This window comes from Protomyctophum bolini (assembly GCF_963924005.1).
Source record: "Protomyctophum bolini genome assembly, chromosome: 21".
NCBI lineage: Eukaryota > Metazoa > Chordata > Actinopteri > Myctophiformes > Myctophidae > Protomyctophum > Protomyctophum bolini.
In genome coordinates this window covers 35,968,023-35,983,465 of record NC_137882.1, presented here as the reverse complement: position 1 = coordinate 35,983,465, position 15,443 = coordinate 35,968,023, and the positions used below count along the sequence as shown (strand labels likewise).

The 15,443-nt window shown below is 43.1% G+C and overlaps 1 long non-coding RNA gene across 1 annotated transcript; it reads left to right on the top strand.

The window, feature by feature from the left end:
• Positions 1 to 5,540: 5,540 nt before the first annotated feature.
• On the top strand, positions 5,541 to 7,031 carry LOC308336268. Its single transcript, XR_013966139.1, has 3 exons — positions 5,541 to 5,751; positions 6,455 to 6,561; positions 6,911 to 7,031. It is a non-coding gene; the product is annotated as an uncharacterized lncRNA (long non-coding RNA).
• The last annotated feature ends 8,412 nt before the right edge of the window (positions 7,032 to 15,443 follow it).

Below are 15,443 nucleotides of genomic sequence, written 5' to 3'. Positions count from 1 at the left end.
AACCCGGGCCGCTGCGGTGAGAGCGCCGAATCCTAGCCACTAGACAATCAAGGACATACTTTGTCTATTGTGCAATCTGTTGTCAATCACTATGAAAAATAGGTCATTTGTACAGTAAAATATTCAGATCGATAAACAAAGTTCATCATTCCAAGTTTATCAAATGTGTAGAATACAATACTGTAGCTCAGATGATATATTTTATTCAAATGCAGACTGGACTCTTACTCAGAGTTGGACTATCTGAGCACACCCCAGGTTCCACTACAACTGTTTTTCTCTGACCGGGAATCGAACCCGGGCCGCGGCGGTGAAAGCGCCGAATCCTAGCCACTAGACCATCAGGGACATGCTTTGAGTAATGTGCAATCTGTTGTCAATCACTATGAAAAATAGGGCATTTGTACAGTAAAATATTCAGGCCGATAAATAAAGTTCATCATTACAAGGTTCTCAAATGTGTAGAATACAATACTGTAGCTCAGATGATATCTTTTATTCAAATGCAGACTGGACTCTTACTCAGAGTTGGACTATCTGAGCACACCCCAGGTTCCACTACAACTGTTTTTCCCTGACTGGGAATCGAACCCGGGCCGCGGCGGTGAGAGCGCCGAATCCTAGCCACTAGACCATCAGGGACATACTTTGTCTATTGTGCAATCTGTTGTCAATCACTATGAAAAATAGGGCATTTGTACAGTAAAATATTCAGATCGATAAACAAAGTTCATCATTCCAAGTTTATGAAATGTGTAGAATACAATACTGTAGCTCAGATGATATCTTTTATTCAAATGCAGACTGGACTCTTACTCAGAGTTGGACTATCTGAGCACACCCCAGGTTCCACTACAACTGTTTTTCCCTGACCGGGAATCGAACCCGGGCCACGGCGGTGAAAGCGCCGAATCCTAGCCACTAGACCATCAGGGACATGCTTTGAGTAATGTGCAATCTGTTGTCAATCACTATGAAAAATAGGGCATTTGTACAGTAAAATATTCAGGCCGATAAATAAAGTTCATCATTACAAGGTTCTCAAATGTGTAGAATACAATACTGTAGCTCAGATGATATATTTTATTCAAATGCAGACTGGCCTCTTACTCAGAGTTGGACTATCTGAGCGCACCCCAGGTTCCACTACAACTGTTTTTCCCTGACCGGGAATCGAACGCGGGCCGCGGCAGTGAAAGCGCCGAATCCTAGCCACTAGACCATCAGGGACATGCTTTGAGTAATGTGCAATCTGTTGTCAATCACTATGAAAAATAGGGCATTTGTACAGTAAAATATTCAGGCCGATAAATAAAGTTCATCATTACAAGGTTCTCAAATGTGTAGAATACAATACTGTAGCTCAGATGATATATTTTATTCAAATGCAGACTGGCCTCTTACTCAGAGTTGGACTATCTGAGCGCACCCCAGGTTCCACTACAACTGTTTTTCCCTGACCGGGAATCGAACGCGGGCCGCGGCGGTGAAAGCGCCGAATCCTAGCCACTAGACCATCAGGGACATACTTTGTCTATTGTGCAATCTGTTGTCAATCACTATGAAAAATAGGGCATTTGTACAGTAAAATATTCAGACCGATAAATAAAAAGTTCATCATTCCAAGTTGATCAAATGTGTAGAATACAATACTGTAGCTCAGATGATATATTTAATTCAAATGCAGACTGGCCTCTTACTCAGAGTTGGACTATCTGAGCACACCCCAGGTTCCACTACAACTGTTTTTCCCTGACCGGGAATCGAACCCGGGCCGCTGCGGTGAGAGCGCCGAATCCTAGCCACTAGACCATCAGGGACATGCTTTGTGTAATGTGCAATCTGTTGTCAATCACTATGAAAAATAGGGCATTTGTACAGTAAAATATTCAGGCCGATAAACAAAGTTCATCATTACAAGTTTCTCAAATGTGTACAATAAAATACTGTAGCTCAGATGATATGTTTTATTCAAATGCAGACTGGCCTCTTACTCAGAGTTGGATTATCTGAGCACACCCCAGGTTCCACTACAACTGCTTTTCCCTGACCGGGAATCGAACCCGGGCCGCGGCAGTGAGAGCCCCGAATCCTAGCCACTAGACCATCAGGGACATAGTTTGTCTATTGTGCAATCTGTTGTCAATCACTATGAAAAATAGGGCATTTGTACAGTAAAATATTCAGGCCGATAAACAAAGTTCATCATTACAAGTTTATCAAATGTATAGAATACAATACTGTAGCTCAGATGATATATTTTTTTCAAATGCAGACTGGCCTCTTACTCAGAGTTGGACTATCTGAGCACACCCCAGGTTCCACTACAACTGTTTTTCCCTGACCGGGAATCGAACACGGGCCGCGGCGGTGAAAGCGCCGAATCCTAGCCACTAGACCATCAGGGACATGCTTTGTCTATTGTGCAATCTGTTGTCAATCACTATAAAAAATAGGGCATTTGTACAGTAAAATATTCAGACCGATAAACAAAGTTCATCATTCCAAGTTGATAAAATGTGTAGAATACAATACTGTAGCTCAGATGATATCTTTTATTCAAATGCAGACTGGCCTCTTACTCAGAGTTGGACTATCTGAGCACACCCCAGGTTCCACTACAACTGTTTTTCCCTGACTGGGAATCGAACCCGGGCCGCGGCGGTGAGAGCGCCGAATCCTAGCCACTAGACCATCAGGGACGTACTTTGTCTATTGTGCAATCTGTTGTCAATCACTATGAAAAATAGGGCATTTGTACAGTAAAATATTCAGATCGATAAACAAAGTTCATCATTCCAAGTTTATCAAATGTGTAGAATACAATACTGTAGCTCAGATGATATATTTTATTCAAATGCAGACTGGACTCTTACTCAGAGTTGGACTATCTGAGCACACCCCAGGTTCCACTACAACTGTTTTGCCCTGACCGGGAATCGAACCCGGGCCGCGGCGGTGAGAGCGCCGAATCCTAGCCACTAGACCATCAGGGACATACTTTGTCTATTGTGCAATCTGTTGTCAATCACTATGAAAAATAGGGCATTTGTACAGTAAAATATTCAGATCGATAAACAAAGTTCATCATTCCAAGTTTATGAAATGTGTAGAATACAATACTGTAGCTCAGATGATATCTTTTATTCAAATGCAGACTGGACTCTTACTCAGAGTTGGACTATCTGAGCACACCCCAGGTTCCACTACAACTGTTTTTCCCTGACCGGGAATCGAACCCGGGCCGCGGCGGTGAAAGCGCCGAATCCTAGCCACTAGACCATCAGGGACATGCTTTGATTAATGTGCAATCTGTTGTCAATCACTATGAAAAATAGGGCATTTGTACAGTAAAATATTCAGGCCGATAAATAAAGTTCATCATTACAAGGTTCTCAAATGTGTAGAATACAATACTGTAGCTCAGATGATATATTTAATTCAAATGCAGACTGGCCTCTTACTCAGAGTTGGACTATCTGAGCACACCCCAGGTTCCACTACAACTGTTTTTCCCTGACCGGGAATCGAACCCGGGCCGCGGCGGTGAGAGCGCCGAATCCTAGCCACTAGACCATCAGGGACATGCTTTGTGTAATGTGCAATCTGTTGTCAATCACTATGAAAAATAGGGCATTTGTACAGTAAAATATTCAGGCCGATAAACAAAGTTCATCATTACAAGTTTCTCAAATGTGTACAATAAAATACTGTAGCTCAGATGATATGTTTTATTCAAATGCAGACTGGCCTCTTACTCAGAGTTGGATTATCTGAGCACACCCCAGGTTCCACTACAACTGCTTTTCCCTGACCGGGAATCGAACCCGGGCCGCGGCAGTGAGAGCGCCGAATCCTAGCCACTAGACCATCAGGGACATAGTTTGTCTATTGTGCAATCTGTTGTCAATCACTATGAAAAATAGGGCATTTGTACAGTAAAATATTCAGGCCGATAAACAAAGTTCATCATTACAAGTTTATCAAATGTATAGAATACAATACTGTAGCTCAGATGATATATTTTTTTCAAATGCAGACTGGCCTCTTACTCAGAGTTGGACTATCTGAGCACACCCCAGGTTCCACTACAACTGTTTTTCCCTGACCGGGAATCGAACACGGGCCGCGGCGGTGAAAGCGCCGAATCCTAGCCACTAGACCATCAGGGACATGCTTTGTCTATTGTGCAATCTGTTGTCAATCACTATAAAAAATAGGGCATTTGTACAGTAAAATATTCAGACCGATAAACAAAGTTCATCATTCCAAGTTGATAAAATGTGTAGAATACAATACTGTAGCTCAGATGATATCTTTTATTCAAATGCAGACTGGCCTCTTACTCAGAGTTGGACTATCTGAGCACACCCCAGGTTCCACTACAACTGTTTTTCCCTGACTGGGAATCGAACCCGGGCCGCGGCGGTGAGAGCGCCGAATCCTAGCCACTAGACCATCAGGGACGTACTTTGTCTATTGTGCAATCTGTTGTCAATCACTATGAAAAATAGGGCATTTGTACAGTAAAATATTCAGATCGATAAACAAAGTTCATCATTCCAAGTTTATCAAATGTGTAGAATACAATACTGTAGCTCAGATGATATATTTTATTCAAATGCAGACTGGACTCTTACTCAGAGTTGGACTATCTGAGCACACCCCAGGTTCCACTACAACTGTTTTGCCCTGACCGGGAATCGAACCCGGGCCGCGGCGGTGAGAGCGCCGAATCCTAGCCACTAGACCATCAGGGACATACTTTGTCTATTGTGCAATCTGTTGTCAATCACTATGAAAAATAGGGCATTTGTACAGTAAAATATTCAGATCGATAAACAAAGTTCATCATTCCAAGTTTATGAAATGTGTAGAATACAATACTGTAGCTCAGATGATATCTTTTATTCAAATGCAGACTGGACTCTTACTCAGAGTTGGACTATCTGAGCACACCCCAGGTTCCACTACAACTGTTTTGCCCTGACCGGGAATCGAACCCGGGCCGCGGCGGTGAAAGCGCCGAATCCTAGCCACTAGACCATCAGGGACATGCTTTGATTAATGTGCAATCTGTTGTCAATCACTATGAAAAATAGGGCATTTGTACAGTAAAATATTCAGGCCGATAAATAAAGTTCATCATTACAAGGTTCTCAAATGTGTAGAATACAATACTGTAGCTCAGATGATATATTTTATTCAAATGCAGACTGGACTCTTACTCAGAGTTGGACTATCTGAGCACACCCCAGGTTCCACTACAACTGTTTTTCCCTGACCGGGAATCGAACCCGGGCCGCGGCAGTGAAAGCGCCGAATCCTAGCCACTAGACCATCGAGAAGCGTCTGACTGCAGGCAGGATTGATCGATCAAGAAGTCTCTGCGAGGGGGGAGGGCATTGATCAGGAAGTATTTGCAAGGGTGGGGGCGGTCCATGGGAGCTTGTTGTTGTCCGCATGCCATGTCCGCTTATTATAAGCGACTTGTATTATTATCGTTATTTGTATTATTATTAATATTATTATTAATTTAATATGCTGCTATGCTTCTAGCTCTGCTATTTTCAAACAGTTGATGAACATTAGATTTAAATGAGCTAATCTGTTGCAATTTGTTGAGTGGCTTCTTTTCAACATTTCTGTTGCAAAATCTGGCACCACTTACACTATTGGGTTACTTATATTACAGCCCGTTTGCTGCAGTTCTTTCCACTTTCCAGACTCTTCTCGTTCTTCCTCCGCAAGGTACGTAAACCAGCAAGACAATATTAATATTATAAGTATAACTTAATATAAATGTAAACGTTCTGCAGTGCAAACTATAGCCTTATGAACAGGAGTTAATGAGTTTGTTTTTCTTTTCTTTCTTGCCTGCTCGAGTAGCTTAGCCTCTTAGCTAAATACCGGACAGATACAAAGGATACACCGGTAGCTAACACTCGAGTAATAACACAACAAGCAATATTCCGATTCTAACTTATGAAGCTAAACTACCATTAATGCACCTAGCGTTAGGAGTTAAACGGGTTCGTTTTCCCCCTTATATTCTGTTTTTGTAACATGCACTTGCATTATTTTGTTAGCTGTTATGTTCCATGAAATTAGTTAATGACACAGGAAAACTCTTCACATAGAGCATGTCTGACATAAATATGAAATAATTTCTTAAACATGTAGCCAAAGTGTTAGGTTATTCATTAGCAGCAGCTAGCATGGCTGCATACAACATACATCCCTGCTTCTGGTGACATATTATTTTAATTTGTGAGGTCTGTTAAATGATGGATCATTTTTATTAGTTTAATACTTAAAAAAAAGATTACTGTTATTGTTACAGCATAGGCAAATTGACAGATCTATGGCCTTTATGCCTGTCTACAGATGTAGATTATCTGCTCTGCAAATTCAGTGTAATTGTTAAAATTGTCTTGTTTATTTTTATTAACAGATGCATCGTTCCATATTGACCACCAATGAGTCTGTACAGCTCAAACAATGTACAACCTGCTGTACACTGTACCACTGCTCATATTAAAACTGCAATCGCTTTTGAAGGTATGTATAAGCTTGTTTTTTATTTTTAGGATGTATGTCTGGATGTACTGTAGAGAGGAGGCATTTTCATTATCTTTCAAATTGACATTGGGACTTATTCAGACTGTTGGCCTTGGCCAGGCAGGGTGTGTTATTCATGCACTCATTTCACCCAGGTTCCATCTCTGCAACGCATGCAATTTGTGTGTTCAGTCAGTGAGTCAGTCTAGTGACTGCCAGTGGTCTATGAACTTATGAAGGATGGATTTCCCCTTAAGTACATTTGAAATGTAAGAATGAGTTGGTGCTGTGTGTGTATATTATATACTGTATATTAATTTGTCATATTGTATGTCTCCCCTCCCTCTAGATCTGCGCATCATTAGATGCTGTCTTAACTGCAGATCAGACACATCTCAGGCACACTATCATTGTCCCTGCGGTGTAAGAACACCCTTTTAAGGGCTGATGCGATGAGAAAACACCTGCCGAAGTGCAAACTCTATTCAGGTCAGCTGTCCAGCCCTCCTCAGTCTGCCAGCCCCACGATGCACAGTGTTCAGGCGCCCAGCCCTTCTGAGCCCTCTACCCATTCCAGATGCCCGTACTGCTCTGCTTGGCTGCAGAGTGCATCCAAGCAAATGTACACAATGTTAAGGATGTTTACTTTGTAAAATGCTTTATCTGGGCTGAATTTGTTCTTTTGCCCACCTCTGGTGTATTATCAAACATTTGCAATGCGACTGTGTGGTAAACCCTTAATATAAACATAGATAACGTGGTTGTAATTGATACACATTCATTTGATTACAAAGTTGTATTCTTTAAGCAATAAAGAAAAGGATAAAAGGTTTTCACTATGTTGTGGCTCTATTGTTGTTTCCAAACACATGCAGTGTTGCAGGCTTTCTGCTTGTTTTATTGAATTGCCACTTCTCCCAGGTCCATGTACTGCTCTGGAAGTCCATGTTGGTACCTCCCAGGTGGGTGGATGCTGCTATGACACGTGTAATATGATACCATGAACTATGATAAGTGTAATGGTATAGTGTAGTGTAACGGTGTAGTAAGTGTTTATGAAGATGTAGAAACCATTTAGACGTTACTTTGAATCACAAAATATGTATTGTATACAGAGTTTCCATAATTGTGCCCACAGATTAAAGCACTGTCACACTATTCATTGGTTTATACAAGTGTTATAGTCTGACATCCAGGAGTGATCAAATGTGATAGCAGTTGCCAGTTTCAGAAGAGAGTATACATACTGTTTTGGGGTAATAGTCTGAATATGCAAAACCACAATACCACAGTGTCGTAGGGTTAGTGGGTAATATTTATACATTATGGATAATTAGTATGGACTTATTTGGCTCAACTGCTGTCATACCTCACATGGTAGTGATATTGTTGGAGCGCAGAGTGAAGGTGACTGCATATCTTTTACACCTACTGCAGCAAGTGTAGGCTATATGTTACTACTCCTTAGTCCTTACTAAGTTACTACTATGACCAAACAACCTATTTATTATCCATCCAGATTGTTGAATTACTGTGGAACAAACTATTGAAGAGACTTTATTGATAGTGCCTCCTAAGAAACCAGGTGGGACCACAAAAGGGTTGCTCAACCTTATGCCTGGAGTGCTCTCCAGTGAATGTCCAGCAGTCTGTGATTAGGCTCTATATATTATAAAAGTCACTACTACAATATATATATATAGATTGATTAACATGCAGTTTGCAGAATTACAGTACATTTCAAGTACAACTCAATACAAAAACTGTTAACAGTGAGTGGACGACACCATAAAGCAGGGGTTACCAAACTTTTTTGGACCAGGTACCCCTTTTGGGTAGGCACTCGGGGGGACGCTGGGGAGGCACTGGGCAGACACTGGGGAGGCACTGGGGAGACACTGGCGAGGCACTGGGCAGACACTGGGGAGGCACTGGGGAGACACTGCGGGGAGGTACTCAGGGGGACACTGAGGAGGCACTCAGGGACACACTGGGACAGTGGTGAGGCAGTAGGCACTCAGGGGACACTGGGGAGGCACTGGGCAGACACTGGGCAGACACACACACACACACACACATGATTTTTTTTTTTTTTGTCAGCTTGGGAACCCCCTGGCTATGCGTCGCATACCCCTAGCCCGCGGACCCCACTTTGGGAACTGCTGCCATAAGCATTACACTTGTTTACAATAGGGCCCACGATTCCTCCCGTCCAAAACGGCCCAGAGACGGCCGAGATACGCCGGGGACCCCCGCGGACCCCCACCCGGGCACGGGGCCGAGTCCCTGAGGGCGGCCCGGTCGCAACGAGATCCCCCCCGGCCAAAACGGACCAGAGACGGCCGAGATACGCCGGGGACCCCCGCGGACCCCCGCGGACCCCCACCCGGGCACGAGACCCACGGGGCCGAGTCCCTGAGGGCGGCCCGGTCGCAACGAGATCCCCCCCGGCCAAAACGGACCAGAGACGGCCGAGATACGCCGGGGACCCCCGCGGACCCCCGCGGACCCCCACCCGGGCACGAGACCCACGGGGCCGAGTCCCTGAGGGCGGCCCGGTCGCAACGAGATTCCCCCCGTTCAAAACGGACCAGAGACGGCAGTGATACGCCGGGGACCCCCGCGGACCCCCGCGGACCCCCACTTGGGCACGAGACCCACGGGGCCGAGTCCCTGAGTGAGGAGGGAACAAGGGAACGCCCTTTTCTGTTTCCGTTTATCTGTTTCCGTTTCCGTTTTTGTGTTTCCTCTACTCTGGTTGATGTTGACTAACCCCGCCCCGTTGACTAACCCCGCCCTCGCAGAGACTTCTTGATCGATCAATCCTGCCCTGCAGTCAGACACTCTTGAGACCATCAGGGACATGCTTTGATTAATGTGCAATCTGTTGTCAATCACTATGAAAAATAGGGCATTTGTACAGTAAAATATTCAGGCCGATAAATAAAGTTCATCATTACAAGGTTCTCAAATGTGTAGAATACAATACTGTAGCTCAGATGATATATTTAATTCAAATGCAGACTGGCCTCATACTCAGAGTTGGACTATCTGAGCACACCCCAGGTTCCACTACAACTGTTTTTCCCTGACCGGGAATCGAACCCGGGCCGCGGCGGTGAGAGCGCCGAATCCTAGCCACTAGACCATCAGGGACATGCTTTGTGTAATGTGCAATCTGTTGTCAATCACTATGAAAAATAGGGCATTTGTACAGTAAAATATTCAGGCCGATAAACAAAGTTCATCATTACAAGTTTCTCAAATGTGTACAATAAAATACTGTAGCTCAGATGATATGTTTTATTCAAATGCAGACTGGCCTCTTACTCAGAGTTGGATTATCTGAGCACACCCCAGGTTCCACTACAACTGCTTTTCCCTGACCGGGAATCGAACCCGGGCCGCGGCAGTGAGAGCGCCGAATCCTAGCCACTAGACCATCAGGGACATAGTTTGTCTATTGTGCAATCTGTTGTCAATCACTATGAAATATAGGGCATTTGTACAGTAAAATATTCAGGCCGATAAACAAAGTTCATCATTACAAGTTTATCAAATGTATAGAATACAATACTGTAGCTCAGATGATATATTTTTTTCAAATGCAGACTGGCCTCTTACTCAGAGTTGGACTATCTGAGCACACCCCAGGTTCCACTACAACTGTTTTTCCCTGACCGGGAATCGAACACGGGCCGCGGCGGTGAAAGCGCCGAATCCTAGCCACTAGACCATCAGGGACATGCTTTGTCTATTGTGCAATCTGTTGTCAATCACTATAAAAAATAGGGCATTTGTACAGTAAAATATTCAGACCGATAAACAAAGTTCATCATTCCAAGTTGATAAAATGTGTAGAATACAATACTGTAGCTCAGATGATATCTTTTATTCAAATGCAGACTGGCCTCTTACTCAGAGTTGGACTATCTGAGCACACCCCAGGTTCCACTACAACTGTTTTTCTCTGACTGGGAATCGAACCCGGGCCGCGGCGGTGAGAGCGCCGAATCCTAGCCACTAGACCATCAGGGACGTACTTTGTCTATTGTGCAATCTGTTGTCAATCACTATGAAAAATAGGGCATTTGTACAGTAAAATATTCAGATCGATAAACAAAGTTCATCATTCCAAGTTTATCAAATGTGTAGAATACAATACTGTAGCTCAGATGATATATTTTATTCAAATGCAGACTGGACTCTTACTCAGAGTTGGACTATCTGAGCACACCCCAGGTTCCACTACAACTGTTTTGCCCTGACCGGGAATCGAACCCGGGCCGCGGCGGTGAGAGCGCCGAATCCTAGCCACTAGACCATCAGGGACATACTTTGTCTATTGTGCAATCTGTTGTCAATCACTATGAAAAATAGGGCATTTGTACAGTAAAATATTCAGATCGATAAACAAAGTTCATCATTCCAAGTTTATGAAATGTGTAGAATACAATACTGTAGCTCAGATGATATCTTTTATTCAAATGCAGACTGGACTCTTACTCAGAGTTGGACTATCTGAGCACACCCCATGTTCCACTACAACTGTTTTTCCCTGACCGGGAATCGAACCCGGGCCGCGGCGGTGAAAGCGCCGAATCCTAGCCACTAGACCATCAGGGACATGCTTTGATTAATGTGCAATCTGTTGTCAATCACTATGAAAAATAGGGCATTTGTACAGTAAAATATTCAGGCCGATAAATAAAGTTCATCATTACAAGGTTCTCAAATGTGTAGAATACAATACTGTAGCTCAGATGATATATTTTATTCAAATGCAGACTGGACTCTTACTCAGAGTTGGACTATCTGAGCACACCCCAGGTTCCACTACAACTGTTTTTCCCTGACCGGGAATCGAACCCGGGCCGCGGCGGTGAGAGCGCCGAATCCTAGCCACTAGACCATCAGGGACATACTTTGTCTATTGTGCAATCTGTTGTCAATCACTATGAAAAATAGGTCATTTGTACAGTAAAATATTCAGATCGATAAACAAAGTTCATCATTCCAAGTTTATCAAATGTGTAGAATACAATACTGTAGCTCAGATGATATCTTTTATTCAAATGCAGACTGGACTATTACTCAGAGTTGGACTATCTGAGCAGACCCCAGGTTCCACTACAACTGTTTTTCCCTGACCGGGAATCGAACCCGGGCCGCTGCGGTGAGAGCGCCGAATCCTAGCCACTAGACAATCAAGGACATACTTTGTCTATTGTGCAATCTGTTGTCAATCACTATGAAAAATAGGTCATTTGTACAGTAAAATATTCAGATCGATAAACAAAGTTCATCATTCCAAGTTTATGAAATGTGTAGAATACAATACTGTAGCTCAGATGATATCTTTTATTCAAATGCAGACTGGACTCTTACTCAGAGTTGGACTATCTGAGCACACCCCAGGTTCCACTACAACTGTTTTTCCCTGACCGGGAATCGAACCCTGGCCGCGGCGGTGAAAGCGCCGAATCCTAGCCACTAGACCATCAGGGAAATGCTTTGAGTAATGTGCAATCTGTTGTCAATCACTATGAAAAATAGGGCATTTGTACAGTAAAATATTCAGGCCGATAAATAAAGTTCATCATTACAAGGTTCTCAAATGTGTAGAATACAATACTGTAGCTCAGATGATATCTTTTATTAAAATGCAGACTGGACTCTTACTCAGAGTTGGACTATCTGAGCACACCCCAGGTTCCACTACAACTGTTTTTCCCTGACCGGGAATCGAACCCGGGCCGCGGCGGTGAGAGCGCCGAATCCTAGCCACTAGACCATCAGGGACATACTTTGTCTATTGTGCAATCTGTTGTCAATCACTATGAAAAATAGGTCATTTGTACAGTAAAATATTTAGATCGATAAACAAAGTTCATCATTCCAAGTTTATCAAATGTGTAGAATACAATACTGTAGCTCAGATGATATCTTTTATTCAAATGCAGACTGGACTCTTACTCAGAGTTGGACTATCTGAGCACACCCCAGGTTCCACTACAACTAAAACCCCTGACCGGGAATCGAACCCGGGCCGCGGCGGTGAGAGCGCCGAATCCTAGCCACTAGACCATCAGGGACATACTTTGTCTATTGTGCAATCTGTTGTCAATCACTATGAAAAATAGGTCATTTGTACAGTAAAATATTCAGATCGATAAACAAAGTTCATCATTCCAAGTTTATCAAATGTGTAGAATACAATACTGTAGCTCAGATGATATCTTTTATTCAAATGCAGACTGGACTATTACTCAGAGTTGGACTATCTGAGCAGACCCCAGGTTCCACTACAACTGTTTTTCCCTGACCGGGAATCGAACCCGGGCCGCTGCGGTGAGAGCGCCGAATCCTAGCCACTAGACAATCAAGGACATACTTTGTCTATTGTGCAATCTGTTGTCAATCACTATGAAAAATAGGTCATTTGTACAGTAAAATATTCAGATCGATAAACAAAGTTCATCATTCCAAGTTTATGAAATGTGTAGAATACAATACTGTAGCTCAGATGATATCTTTTATTCAAATGCAGACTGGACTCTTACTCAGAGTTGGACTATCTGAGCACACCCCAGGTTCCACTACAACTGTTTTTCCCTGACCGGGAATCGAACCCTGGCCGCGGCGGTGAAAGCGCCGAATCCTAGCCACTAGACCATCAGGGAAATGCTTTGATTAATGTGCAATCTGTTGTCAATCACTATGAAAAATAGGGCATTTGTACAGTAAAATATTCAGGCCGATAAATAAAGTTCATCATTACAAGGTTCTCAAATGTGTAGAATACAATACTGTAGCTCAGATGATATATTTTATTAAAATGCAGACTGGACTCTTACTCAGAGTTGGACTATCTGAGCACACCCCAGGTTCCACTACAACTGTTTTTCCCTGACCGGGAATCGAACCCGGGCCGCGGCGGTGAGAGCGCCGAATCCTAGCCACTAGACCATCAGGGACATACTTTGTCTATTGTGCAATCTGTTGTCAATCACTATGAAAAATAGGTCATTTGTACAGTAAAATATTTAGATCGATAAACAAAGTTCATCATTCCAAGTTTATCAAATGTGTAGAATACAATACTGTAGCTCAGATGATATCTTTTATTCAAATGCAGACTGGACTCTTACTCAGAGTTGGACTATCTGAGCACACCCCAGGTTCCACTACAACTAAAACCCCTGACCGGGAATCGAACCCGGGCCGCGGCGGTGAGAGCGCCGAATCCTAGCCACTAGACCATCAGGGACATACTTTGTCTATTGTGCAATCTGTTGTCAATCACTATGAAAAATAGGTCATTTGTACAGTAAAATATTCAGATCGATAAACAAAGTTCATCATTCCAAGTTTATCAAATGTGTAGAATACAATACTGTAGCTCAGATGATATCTTTTATTCAAATGCAGACTGGACTATTACTCAGAGTTGGACTATCTGAGCAGACCCCAGGTTCCACTACAACTGTTTTTCCCTGACCGGGAATCGAACCCGGGCCGCTGCGGTGAGAGCGCCGAATCCTAGCCACTAGACAATCAAGGACATACTTTGTCTATTGTGCAATCTGTTGTCAATCACTATGAAAAATAGGTCATTTGTACAGTAAAATATTCAGATCGATAAACAAAGTTCATCATTCCAAGTTTATGAAATGTGTAGAATACAATACTGTAGCTCAGATGATATCTTTTATTCAAATGCAGACTGGACTCTTACTCAGAGTTGGACTATCTGAGCACACCCCAGGTTCCACTACAACTGTTTTTCCCTGACCGGGAATCGAACCCTGGCCGCGGCGGTGAAAGCGCCGAATCCTAGCCACTAGACCATCAGGGAAATGCTTTGATTAATGTGCAATCTGTTGTCAATCACTATGAAAAATAGGGCATTTGTACAGTAAAATATTCAGGCCGATAAATAAAGTTCATCATTACAAGGTTCTCAAATGTGTAGAATACAATACTGTAGCTCAGATGATATATTTTATTAAAATGCAGACTGGACTCTTACTCAGAGTTGGACTATCTGAGCACACCCCAGGTTCCACTACAACTGTTTTTCCCTGACCGGGAATCGAACCCGGGCCGCGGCGGTGAGAGCGCCGAATCCTAGCCACTAGACCATCAGGGACATACTTTGTCTATTGTGCAATCTGTTGTCAATCACTATGAAAAATAGGTCATTTGTACAGTAAAATATTTAGATCGATAAACAAAGTTCATCATTCCAAGTTTATCAAATGTGTAGAATACAATACTGTAGCTCAGATGATATCTTTTATTCAAATGCAGACTGGACTCTTACTCAGAGTTGGACTATCTGAGCACACCCCAGGTTCCACTACAACTAAAACCCCTGACCGGGAATCGAACCCGGGCCGCGGCGGTGAGAGCGCCTAATCCTAGCCACTAGACCATCAGGGACATACTTTGTCTATTGTGCAATCTGTTGTCAATCACTATGAAAAATAGGGCATTTGTACAGTAAAATATTCAGATCGATAAACAAAGTTCATCATTCCAAGTTTATGAAATGTGTAGAATACAATACTGTAGCTCAGATGATATATTTTATTCAAATGCAGACTGGACTCTTACTCAGAGTTGGACTATCTGAGCACACCCCAGGTTCCACTACAACTGTTTTTCCCTGACCGGGAATCGAACCCGGGCCGCGGCGGTGAGAGCGCCGAATCCTAGCCACTAGACCATCAGGGACATACTTTGTCTATTGTGCAATCTGTTGTCAATCACTATGAAAAATAGGTCATTTGTACAGTAAAATATTCAGATCGATAAACAAAGTTCATCATTCCAAGTTTATCAAATGTGTAGAATACAATACTGTAGCTCAGATGATA